At 43.7% G+C, this 12,069-nt stretch overlaps 1 protein-coding gene across 3 annotated transcripts in view; it reads right to left on the bottom strand.

Moving 5' to 3' along the window:
* Positions 1 to 8,739: 8,739 nt before the first annotated feature.
* The window catches only part of MTHFD1L (methylenetetrahydrofolate dehydrogenase (NADP+ dependent) 1 like), a 176,222-nt gene continuing 172,892 nt past the window's right edge, over positions 8,740 to 12,069 (bottom strand). For all 3 annotated transcript variants that reach the window (XM_070461630.1, XM_070461631.1, XM_020895877.2), the window contains exon 28: positions 8,740 to 9,107. The gene's annotated coding sequence lies outside the window, so the exon portion shown is untranslated. The remainder of the gene's footprint in view (positions 9,108 to 12,069) is intronic.

The following is a 12,069-nucleotide window of genomic DNA, read 5'->3' on the forward strand; positions in this document are numbered from 1 at the left end:
AGTGAAACTAATTAAGCTTTTCCTGCAACACAAGTGACATTAGTTTGGGTCATTTCTCATAAATGCCTTTGAAAATCATAAGTGAAACTTAAACTATTTTCCAAAATTGACATAAGATAATTGCTTTTAACCAACCCTGAAACATTAGGAAAAACTTCAATGCTATAACCAACCATTGTAAAAAACTAAACAGCCTCCAAATGTTCACCTCATGAGCTGTGCTGTAAAACACATACCTCTGATCTCCATTCCACTGTTGGTTTGAAAGCTCCCAGCTCATGAACTGCTCTTAAGTGCACAATAAACTCTTACTAATTACTATTTTGAGGCTTCCCTGGTGGCTCAGATGGTAAAGAATCTGCCTGCAATGCAAGAGACTCAGGTTTGATCCCTAGGTTGGGAAGATCTCCTGGAGGAGAAAATGGCAACCCATTCCAATATTTTTGCCTGGAGAATTCCATGAACAGAGGAGTCTGGTGGGCTACAGTTCATTTATCGATCTGATGGTTTCAATTTAGCTGTGTCTGGATTTTTGACAGCAGAAATAGAAACAATACTATCAGTAATAATGATCAGGAATCCCATTGTTGTGCATGACATTTCTGTCGTGGACTTGTCTACCTGTGCTGTATAAAGTTCTTATCCATCCTGGTTGCATTTGCCTAGAGCCTGGTTTGGTATTGAGCACAGTACTTGACACTGAAAAACATTTCTGAAGTTTAATTGAATACCCAATAAAAGATGCTATTCATCTCAAGGTACAGAGATTCAGAGACAATTCTGTATGACTAGAGAATTTTAAACAGGATTCTCCTAAAAATATCCGGGGAGAAATATCACCAGTTTTGCCATTAATTTCTCTGTTGTGATCCCATCACTCAGGTCTGGGACCAGAGCGGTAGCACCCATGATGTCTATTTGGAATTCATTTGGAATCGGTGGGTTTGCACAAACAAGGATTCCCCGCACTTGCAACCTCCATGTGGGGGTGCTGGCCACAAGGTAGAGAGAAAGCTTTGCCTCCTAGGACAATTGCCCACTTGGGGACATTGAGGGGAAAGCCCTGGTGTGGAGGGGTTGGTGGCCGTGTGAGCTAGTGACAAACTCCATGCTACAGTTACTGTCTTCTTACGCACATTGGAGACAGCTTCTCTGGCACTTAGACCTGGCCTTTGCTCGCTTATTCCCTGTTCCTGTTGTTACCGAGGTTGCTGTGACCCTTCTTCTGGACTGTTCCTTACCCTCCACACAGGGCTGGTCTCCTTCATTCTCGTCCTCATGGGACAGTTGACTTGGCTTAGCCTGGGACCTGGGACCTGCCAGTAACGGAAGAAAGACATTTGCCCAGGTCTCTGCTTGTGTTTCAGAATCTGCTAGAACAGAATTTTTCTTGCTGGATTTCTCCTTTAGGAATGATCAATATTGCCAGCTAATTCTGAGCTTTCCTTCTCAGGCAGTTTGCTGACTTCATTAGGGTTTGAACACAGTTTCTCTCTTGTTTACCTTCCTGTGTGTGTGCTGGGACACCTCATGGCAGTGAGTGGGTCTCTTCCGGGGGGACAGCATCACATTTTTTTATCCTTAAAACCTGTGTGTTCTCTCTAGCTGCTTTGAATCCCCTGAATTTTTAAGTGTTTTGATTGACCAATTCTACAAGCCACCTTCTATAAATTAAAAAAATTTTATCATTTATTTTTTAAAAAAACTATTTTATTTATTTGGCTGCATTGGGTCTCAGTTGTGGCATGTAGGATTTTTCATTGTGGCGCCTGGACTTCTCTCTAATTGAGGCGCCTGGGCTCAGTAGTTGAGGCGAGGCCTTAATTGCCTGGCTGCATACTCGATCTTAGTTCCTTGACCAGAGATTGAACCTGCCTTCCCTGTATCGAAAAGGCGGATTCTCAACCACTGGGCCACCATGGAAGTCCCTATTTAGTTTTGACGCTGCACAGATTGTGGGATGATAATTCCCTGACCGGGGATTGAAACCACACCTTCAGCAATCAAAGTGCACAGTCCTAACCACTGGACCACCGGGGTATTTCTGAACCCTCTGAATTTTTTAAAATAGGGAGCCCCAAACCATTTGCCAGGTAACACATTCTGGCTGCCAAATCAACTGCAGCTTGCTACAGCGGAGTACTGCTTTTAAGAGCATTTTTACCCCCAGCTTTCTCTGCAGAGAAGGGGGCCAGTCCTGGGGTGGAATGCTGCAGATGGAATGTTATTTCCATGTGCTGAGTCCTGAAGTTCCAGGAGGACCTCAAAGCATCTCACAGAGTGAGTACTTTCTTTTTTCCCTGTTGGCTGGGGCTCCATCTGTCACTTTTGCCTTGCTGAGCTCAGATTTGTCAGAAACCAGAACCCACCACAGGCTTGCTCCTCAGCCCTCACCACTCCCCCTTCCTCTCTGCCAAGTCCCAACCCTCTTCCTCAAGCCAGCTCCCATCTCGCTGACTCTCTCCAGTTGAGTCCCAAATCACTCATCACTCCACAACTATGGCCTCCCACCTCCCTTGGCTTCCCTCCTCCCTGATTATTTAGCACTTAAGTAGATTTTTCTGTTCATCTGCAGTTTGTTGTCGATGTTTCTGTTCTGTCACTTCTGTTTATATGTATTTACAGTTAGCTCAATTATCTGTTCTAATGGCAATCTAGGTGGCATGAATAATTGAAAGATAATTCACATTTGGCTTTGGAACGCCTTTCTGTATTCACATTTGAGGTTGGGGATGTCTGATATTCTGAGAATTCACATCTTAAACTCAGTAATGAAGCCACAGTATAAAATGCCTTGGAAGGAGTGAGGGCGTCCTTCAGTATCTTTTCCCCTGGCCCCTGAAACATCTTTTGGCTCCTGGCTCCGTGATGAAGTTGGAAAGCATTACTTCTCATGCAGTTGGCTAGTTCTGCCCCCAGGAGAGCCTTTCCAGTCCCTTTGGGGTGTCTGTCTCAGCTGTTTGTCTGGTACATGCTGTCTCTATCAAGGGGGAAGGTAATCAGGAGGCTGGCTTGGAGGAACACTCTCAGGGCTCATGTAATTATCTGGGGAAGAAAAATTCCTTAATTGTAAGACTTTGCCAAGCGAACATTTATTCAATATGTCAGTTCATCAGCGCACACACAAATGTTAACCGGTCTGATTGCTTTGAAAAATTGTCTTTTCAATCCTTATTGTAAAATACGTAAGCAACATGATGTATGACTGAACATATTAACTGGCTTTAAACTAGCAGGGTCCTTTCACATAAACAGAGATGCCCACACAGGCTTGAGTAAACAGATGACATTCACCGTTGTGAGCCTGGGCAAAGGTTTGCGGCCCTGACCACACCATGAGAAATATTTAAGTTTAGCGGATTTGTTACATAAACACTCTAACCTCAAACTCAGTCTGGGCAATTACATTTCTCTCCTCTGAGCTCTGCCCTGCCAAAACAGAGGAGGCAAGGGTTGAATCTCCTTCTAACCTTGGGAGGAAACGTGATTGACAATGTATCTGAAAGTTTGTATTTTTTAAAAGCATTTCAGGAGGTTTAAATATAGACCTGGGGTGCTAAAGAGAAAGAGAGTCTTACCACTGAGGGAGATTTTATAAAAACAAACTCAAAAGCATGAGTATAAACTCCCCTTGGCAGATGGTGGAAGGCCATCCCCCATAGTTGGCCCCTCCCTCCGGGATCCTTCTAATAGCTTCTGGCACCATTTCGATGGCACCCCTCCCACTTGGATCATCCTGGTTAATCCAGGAGTCTAGTGTGAGGCCTCGCCTGGGTAGGCACTCAGTCTATCCTGGATTATTAGACACGAGTCTGGGATGAAAGATCCTGAATTTGATCAGCTTCAGATATTTCTTCATTGTCCACTGACTCTTCCTAAGAGATCTGAGGTTCCCGAGATGGTTTAAGGATTAAACGTGGGGGAGCTTAGAAACCTAGAGAAGCCACAACTAAGGAAGGGAGGAGAGAGAGGCCACGAAAAAACAAAACTAACTCCTTGGCTCTGAAGGGGTATCAGGAATTGAGAGGGCTGTCAGGGTGATGCAAAACACACAGGTGGGGCCACCACAGCCAGAAGACAGATTGTCTAAGAAATGTGTACTTATCCTTTCAACAAGTCCTTGCTTAGCACCTTCCAGGTGTTAAGCATGATACTAGGCACAATGGTGATACAAGAATGAAGTCTGGTCACTTACCACTGAATTGAGTAACACTACTTATCATTACCACTGTTCTAGGAAAACCATACAGAAAAACCTGTAATTTAATGGAAGTGGCAATAATGGCTACCCTTAGTCACCAGTGCCCAGAACTAGGCCACAAGCTGAAGCCGTGTGCACTGTGGGAGGACCAGGTCAGGGGGAGCCTTGGTTGTCAGGGGCAGCATCTAAAGCCACGTGGAGGAGTCTGACCCCAAAGAAGGTCAAAGGGTAGAAGCTCAGAAGCTGGCCCAGGGGGTAGAGTTGCTAACCAGGCCGTACAGTGACACAGCACTCTACAGTTTCCAGAGCTTCATGGGTCTCGTCCGAGTCAGACTGGGGAGGGATCCAGTGACAGGTGCTGCTGGGCTACTCGCAGAATAAGAATCTCAGAAACAGACCAGGAGCCCTGGAGCAGGGACCGTTAGGGAGGGCCCGGAGCACAGATGCAGACGTAGTCACATCCCAGAGCGGGCCCCAGAATTTCATCCAGTCCCCGGGAGTCATCAGCTTTGTGGTGCCATGGATCCCTCAAACAGTCAGATGAAGTCTGTGCATCTTGTCTCAGAATATATTTAAATGCTACATGATTAGAATACAGACCAACAATAGAAATGCAATTATTAAAATTTTGAAAAGGTAATCAAATTTGATTACAGCAATATATGTAGCTCTTTACACATGAAATAACAGGATAGTGGCACAGTTAATCACAGTCATGTTGTTTGATAATGTGCTGCTGTGATGGGTCTAAATGCTACTGTGAATATCTGCAGAAACTGTAATAGTAGAACATTAATGATTTCTACTCAGACACAAGGACTGTGAACACAGCTGTGGCTTGCTGCTGACATTCACAATCGAAGGAAATGCTACAGTACAGTTAGAGGTTAGTGAATACAAACAAACATGTACGTTTTCCCTGTCCAAGTTCACAGACTCCTGAATTTCAGCACTCTCCTTTGTTTCAGGTGTAGCTATCAGGGCTTTTTTGGGCTTCCCAGGTGGTGCTAGTGGTAAAAAGCCTGCTTGCTAATGCAGGAGATGTAAGAGATGTGGGTTCGATGTCCTGAGGATGGCATAGCACTCTAGTATTCTTGCCTGGAGAGTCTCAAGGACAGAGTAGCCTGGTAGGCTACAGTCCATAGGGTTGCAAAGAGTTGGAGACAATTGAAGCGACTTCACACGTCCATTGAGCTTTTTTGAGACTCTCTATCCATGGCTATATTAGAGTTCAAGCAACCAGTGAAGATCTGATTACTGATAAGCTATCTCACAACAATGCTCGACTTTTTTGGTGAATGTGGATTATAGGTTTGTAACATAAAAGGGCACTTATCCGGTCCCATCACTTCATGGCAAATAGGTGGGGAAACAGTGGAAACAGTGGCTAACTTTATTTTTCTGGGCTCCAAAATCACTGCAGATGGTGATTGCAGCCATGAAATTAAAAGACACTTACTCCTTGGAAGGAAAGTTATGACCAACCTAGACAGCATATTAAAAAGCAGAGACATTACTTTGTCAACAAAGGTCCATCTAGTCAAGGCTATGGTTTTTCCAATAGTCATGTATGGATGTGAGAGTCGGACGGTGAAGAAAGCTGAGCGCCAAAGAATTGATGCTTTTGAACTGTGGTGTTGGAGAAGACTCTCGAGAGTCCCTTGGACTGCAAGGAGATCCAACCAGTCCATCCTAAAGGAGATCAGTCCTGGGTGTTCACTGGTAGGACTGATGTTGAAGCTGAAACTCCAATACTTTGGCCACCCCATGCGAAAAGCTGACTCATTTGAAAAGACCCTGATGCTGGGAAAGATTGAGGGCAGGAGGAGAAGGGGACGACAGAGGATGAGATGGTTGGATGGCATTACCGACTCAATGGACATGGGTTTGGGTGGACTCCGGGAGTTGGTGATGGACAGGGAGGCCTGGCGTGCTGTGGTTCATGGGGTCGCAAAGAGCTGGACAAGACTGAGCAAATGAAATGAACTGAACTGAACTGATTACTACTTACTTTTTACTCCCTTATACATATACATTTATATAAAAGTGAAAGTGTTAAGTCGTTCAGTCATATCCAACTCTTTGTGACGGTAGCCTGCCAGGCTCCTCTGTCCATGGCATTCTTCAGGCAAGAATACTGGAGTGGGTTGTCATTCCCTTCTCCAGGGGATCTTCCTGATTCAGGGATCAAACCCGGTCTCTTGCATTGCAGGCAGATTCTTTACCATCCAAGCCACAAAAGTAACATGCAAATATGTGGATGTGGCCGTTCCTAGGGACTTCCCAGGAGGCTCAGATGGTAAAGAAACTGCCTGCAATGACTAACTGAACGGGCTGGCTAATTGCCTTGCTGCTACATTTCTGAGTCCCCGGTCACCTCTCCCCTGCTTTTTGTTAATCTCTATAGTGTGTTCCTCTGTCGGTTTTCAAAGGATCCTTCTGGTCGGGGTCTTAACCTTTGCAGGTGTTACTTTAGGACGCTGAGCAGAGAGGGAGCAAGGCCACATGCCTGTGTGCTATGGTGGGTCACTGGGGCTCTCACATTTCTGGTTTGTTAACAGTTTCTTACATTTTGGTTACAGAGGCAGAGAGGAATCAGGGTCTACCCTTCTTGGGAAGGTTTCTAAATCCCACCATGCCAAAGGTCATGTGATTTTTTTTTTTTTTCCTGTTATGTCTTGGCCTCGGAGGAGTTGGTAGGTAACTTAGCTCTTTTCTAAAATAACATCTTCTCCCACCCGTGGATGCCTTGAGTCACCATGAGATGATCAGCCCATTAATTAACCTGCCAAAGACCTTTCTTCTCAGTGGAGACTGCTTATCACTCAGCAGGAGTGTATCCTAGTAGGGTTAGCGCACAAAAGAAAACAAATCCATCGGAACATGAGTTATGACATCTCGAGGAGTTAAAACAAGCCCATATGAGGGGAGAACTGCAGGGTTCCCAGCAACACCTGGAAAGCACATCCTTCAGTGGGAGTGAAGCTCTCCCATATCTATGTTCAGGATGCTTTTGTTCCCCTCCTTTTTTTTTTTTTTTTAAAAGGAATTGGTGACTTGCCTAGTGAAAGCGGGTAAGGAAAGAAGTCTCAGGCCTAAAGTCCTTGGAATATGGGTTTGTAAGATTATTTTTTTTCTAAAACATTTTCAGAAACAGAAAAGGCAACTTTAAATGGCAGAGAAATAGAAGAAGCAGAAGAGATTTACTTAAAAATCACTTCAAAAGGGGCTTCCCTGGTGGGCCAGAGGCTGAGAAGCCACCTGTCAATTGCAGAGGACGTGAGTTCGAGCCCTGGTCGGGGAAGATCCCACATGATGTGGAGCAGCTAAGCCCGTGCACCACAGGTACCGAGGCCTGCACGCCCTACAGCCTGAGCTCTGCAACAAGAAGCCACGAAAATGAGAGGCCTGAGCACCGCAACGAAGAGCAGCCACGAGGAGCAGCCCCCGCTTGCCACCGCTAGAGAAAGCCCGTGAGCGGCATTGAAGACTCAGCATAACCAAAAATACATAAATAAACCTTAAAAAAGAAGAAAGGCTTCACTTTGAAAGAAAGGCTGTTTACTGGGCACATTCATACAGAGAACGAGTTGACTGTGAACCCTCATAATCTTGAAATAGGTTTATATACCAGAGATACCAGTTCATTGGCTATCTGGAGAAGCAGACACTCAAATAAACAACAGGGACAGAGAGGTGGGTGGGGAAGATGACAATGGGACTGAGACACTTCAGAAACACGAAGTAAAATTATTCTTGGGGCAGTCTTTGCATGGGGAGGCTTTTTAGTTATTCAGCAGTGTTTTGGAACAAATCAAACTGCACATAAAGATACACTATGGGCAGAGCAGCTAATAAGCAGGGTCACGAGGGTACAGTGCAAGAACGTACAGGATCTGATGGCAAAAAGACTTTTGCAGGATGTGCCTGGGGGACATTTAAGATATTTATGGTTACTATTTTACTTATACTGCTTAGAGGACAATCACTGCTTGTTTGGTCCTGAATCCTTGGTTTTGTTTTAACTTTTATATAATTTTATATTATTGTAGGAAAAAAAAATGGAAACAGGAAAGGGTCAGGAACTCCCGGGAGGGGGGAAACAGGCCATAGAACATTCTTTAGCCCAATTTAAGTGTGGGACAAATGGAAAAACATTTGCCAATCACCCAACCTTAAAGAGTCACTTCTCTTGCCCTATAGGCCTTCGGGAGTTTAATGGCCATTGAGATTCACTCAACGGTGGAAGAAGCTAGCATAAACCCATTAGTTTTTAGGTAAGTGATGTAAACTTCCCTGACACTCAAAAGTCATTCTGGATATAAAACTCACTTTGTTCCAGAGGATATTACAACCTGCCAGCGGTCAGAAGATTTCATAATTGACCTGATATTTCTCTGTTATTTTTCCCTTGTTATGTTTATAAAGCTATGGTTGCATTGACAGTTTTCCAGGAAATCAGTGTCAGGTAGCAACCCCACCATGAATAGCTACCTCTAGAGAGCAGGGAGTCTTATCTGGCACTGAAAACATGTTGGTTGGTTTTCTACATACATGTTTATTTTCAGTTCAAAGACCAAATAGAGAATTCCATCGTGGAAAATGTTACCTGTTCGTTCACACTCTTTTAATCCCTCAGCCCCCATAAAATAAACGTTCTAAAGTGTAAGCAGTGGGAAATCATGTAAACTCTGCAGAAATAGAAAATAAATTAGTTTCTTTCAAGACTTGGGGGAGGTCCTTTTTCTGAATGCTAGACTCTGTTGCAAACAGAATTTGTCTTGAACGAAGAATAAATCTTTGGCCTATTTCACCATTTCCCCAGCATTGCGTAACAGCATATTTCAAATTCACTTTCTTCTCCAACTGCAGCAAAAAGGCAAGGAGTAGTTTCCATCTGTGGAGCCTGAAAGACAGAAAAAAAAAAAAAATTTTCAGTGGTTTAAGAATGGCCTTTTCCTCTGGTGTCAAACTGTTCATATGTTATAGCTCTAAAGCTAGAGAATTCAAGAAAATTTGAGAGCAGATAAGTGATTCTATTCACAAGACAAGGCTGGGATCATTGCTTGGAGTCTTTTTACTTTTTTTTTTTTTCCATTTATTTTTATTAGTTGGAGGCTAATTGCTTTACATCATTACAGTAGTTTTTGTCATACATTGAAATGAATTAGCCATGGATTTACATGTATTCCCCATCCCCGTCCCCCCTCCCACCTCCCTCTCCACCCGATCCCTCTGGGTCTTCCCAGTGCATCAGGCCCAAGCACTTGTCTCATGCACCCAACCTGGACTGAAACATGTATATTATCTAGGGTGAAACAGAGTCTTTTTACTTATGAGCAGTGGAGAATCCGATTCTGCACCACTTAGGACCGAGCCAGCATGGACATGGCAGGTTGCAGTTCTGAGTTTCTGAAAAGATTTTGCTTGGGGGCCATGGTTGAAATCCTCTGACTTCTAAATTTGGGATCTACAAGTTTCCAGGATCCTGTTGAATGGGAACATCCCAGGGTTTTAGATTAGGAAGCTTGTTGCCTTGGATTTCAGTTTCACTTTTATCATAGACTCAGAAAGCACAGTCTGAAAAATTCCTCTAGGACAAGAATGGAAGTGAGTGGATCTGGAATTTCTTACTACTGTTAAAGCTTTGCTGTTTTCTCACAAAGGATGCTAAGACTCTCTGCCACTGTAAATCCTGCAGTCTTTCAGGAAAAGAAGTGATCAAACCACATTTTAAAAAGAATAAACAAGACACCTAAGTCTAAAAAAAAAAAGTGTTCACCAGGAGAAATGTAAATATAAGCACTTGGCCTTTGATCTGAATTTATACATGGAGGAATTTATCTACTGGGCCAAGAGTTCAGACTCGGCTGGAATATGGCGAGCCGGCCTCCCACAGCTGAGTGCAGGGTCTGGAGTCAGAAAGGATGCTGGATTAGCTTCAGAACAGAAGACCTTGATGAAGGCAGGGGACGAAGAATTCCAAATACTCCCCTAATGCCTGATTCAAGTCAGGGAAGTAAACAGAAAACAGGAGGAACGCAAGCATAATAAACATTATCAAAATGAAAATATTTTTGATGTTAGGAAGGGAAGTCTCCCTGGTGCAGACCTTGCCTCTCTGCTCAGGGCCATGCCAGCCTCACATGGATGGCTCTGGCGACCTCAGACGGGAGGCACAGTGACTCCTGGGGAGGGAAGAGGGGTGCTGTGCTGTGGGGGTGGCGGGGGTGAGGGTGGGCTTCGTGGAAGACCCTCGGATTAACCATGTGACCTCTATACCAATGACTTAGTATTTAAAGGGGCTTAGATCTGCGGTTCTATATTTTCAGAAAACTCAAAGGGTGGGTATAGAAAGTCTGATTATGCATTAAAAAAAATCAGAAATGCAAGAGTGAAGGTGCAGATGAATCCGTTGTCTGGTGTTTATTCAGTGGGGGAAAAAACAATTCTAGAAGTATTTAATAAGACATCTTTTGGAAAACAGAACTTGGAGTGACGTGGCCACAAGACACAGCCTGCTGACAGCTGCAGGAATATGCAGGAGGCAAGAAAGGGATTCTTTCCGAGCGCCTCTGCTGGATGGAGCGTGGCCTTGTTGGCACCTTGATTTCGGCCTGTGAGTGTGTGCTAAGTCGCTTCAGTCGTGTCTGACTCTGTGCAACCCTATGGACTGTAGCCCGCCAGGCTCCTCCGTCCATGGAATTTCCTAGGCAAGAATACTGGCATGGGTTGCCATTTCTTTCTCCAGGGGAACTTCCTGACCCAGGGATGGAATCATCATCTCTTACATGTCTTGCATTGGCAGGCGGGTTAAGGCTAGTGTCAACCAGGAGGTTCCAGATTTCAGCCTACTAATATTGATTTCAGGCTTCTAACCTCTAGAACCACAAAAGGATATGTTTCTGGTATTTTAAACCACCAAGTATCTGTTATAGCAGTCTTGGGGATAGAAGAAGCGCGTGTGTGTACACACACACATACACATCTCATAGAGGAAAGGAGTTGTCCTCTCTTTATTTAACTAAGAAAATTTCAGATGGTAAAGAATCCGTCTGCAATGTGGGAGACCTGGGTTTGATCCTTGGGTTGGGAAGATCCCCTGGAGGAGGGAATGGCAATCCACTCCAGTACTCTTGCCTGGAGAATCCCCATGGATAGAGGAGCCTGGCGGGCTATAGTCCATGGGGTTGCAGAGAGTCGGACACGACCAAGTGCTAAGCACACACAGCACACACCCTTATATCAATTACTGGTAATAAAACTTGGCTCTTGGGTTTTCTTTGCTGAAAACCATCTTTTATTGGTTCTCATTGTTGAATAATAAAGTCAAATATGCTACCAATGTGACTTTAAAATAAAAAGTCAGTCTCAATAGTATTTGTAAAGTTGATGCTGACATATTTTGACAATTTTTAAAAGCTGAAAGGTGACTGATTTAGAATCTTTTGCATTATGATTTGTTTGAGATTTGCTTTGAATCGAGAAGAATTGACTCTGCATCTCCTGTTAGTTAAGGTGTCTAACAGTCACTGGGTGCTTAATAACCAGTCTGAATGTCTGATTAAAAAATGGCTTCAGTGAAATGGAGAGAATTTCAGGTTCATAGCATTTAGTCAAAACTTTTCCTCTACTTTACAAGTTCTAACCTTTTTAAAACAAGTAGTCAATTTTAACTAGTGTCATAACTGAAACTTTTCTTTTTTCATTGACCAGGAATTTCTTATATATTAGCCACATATAAATTTAAAGTTATTAGAAAATCATGTTTCCAGAGTTTTCAGAAATACTATTTTCCATGCCTTATTAAAAAAAAAAAGATTATTAGACCCCCTGCTCCCCAGGAAAAGTTTCCTTTAAAAGCGAAT

Source organism: Odocoileus virginianus, chromosome 34 (genome assembly GCF_023699985.2).
Source record: "Odocoileus virginianus isolate 20LAN1187 ecotype Illinois chromosome 34, Ovbor_1.2, whole genome shotgun sequence".
In the NCBI taxonomy this organism is placed as follows: domain Eukaryota; kingdom Metazoa; phylum Chordata; class Mammalia; order Artiodactyla; family Cervidae; genus Odocoileus; species Odocoileus virginianus.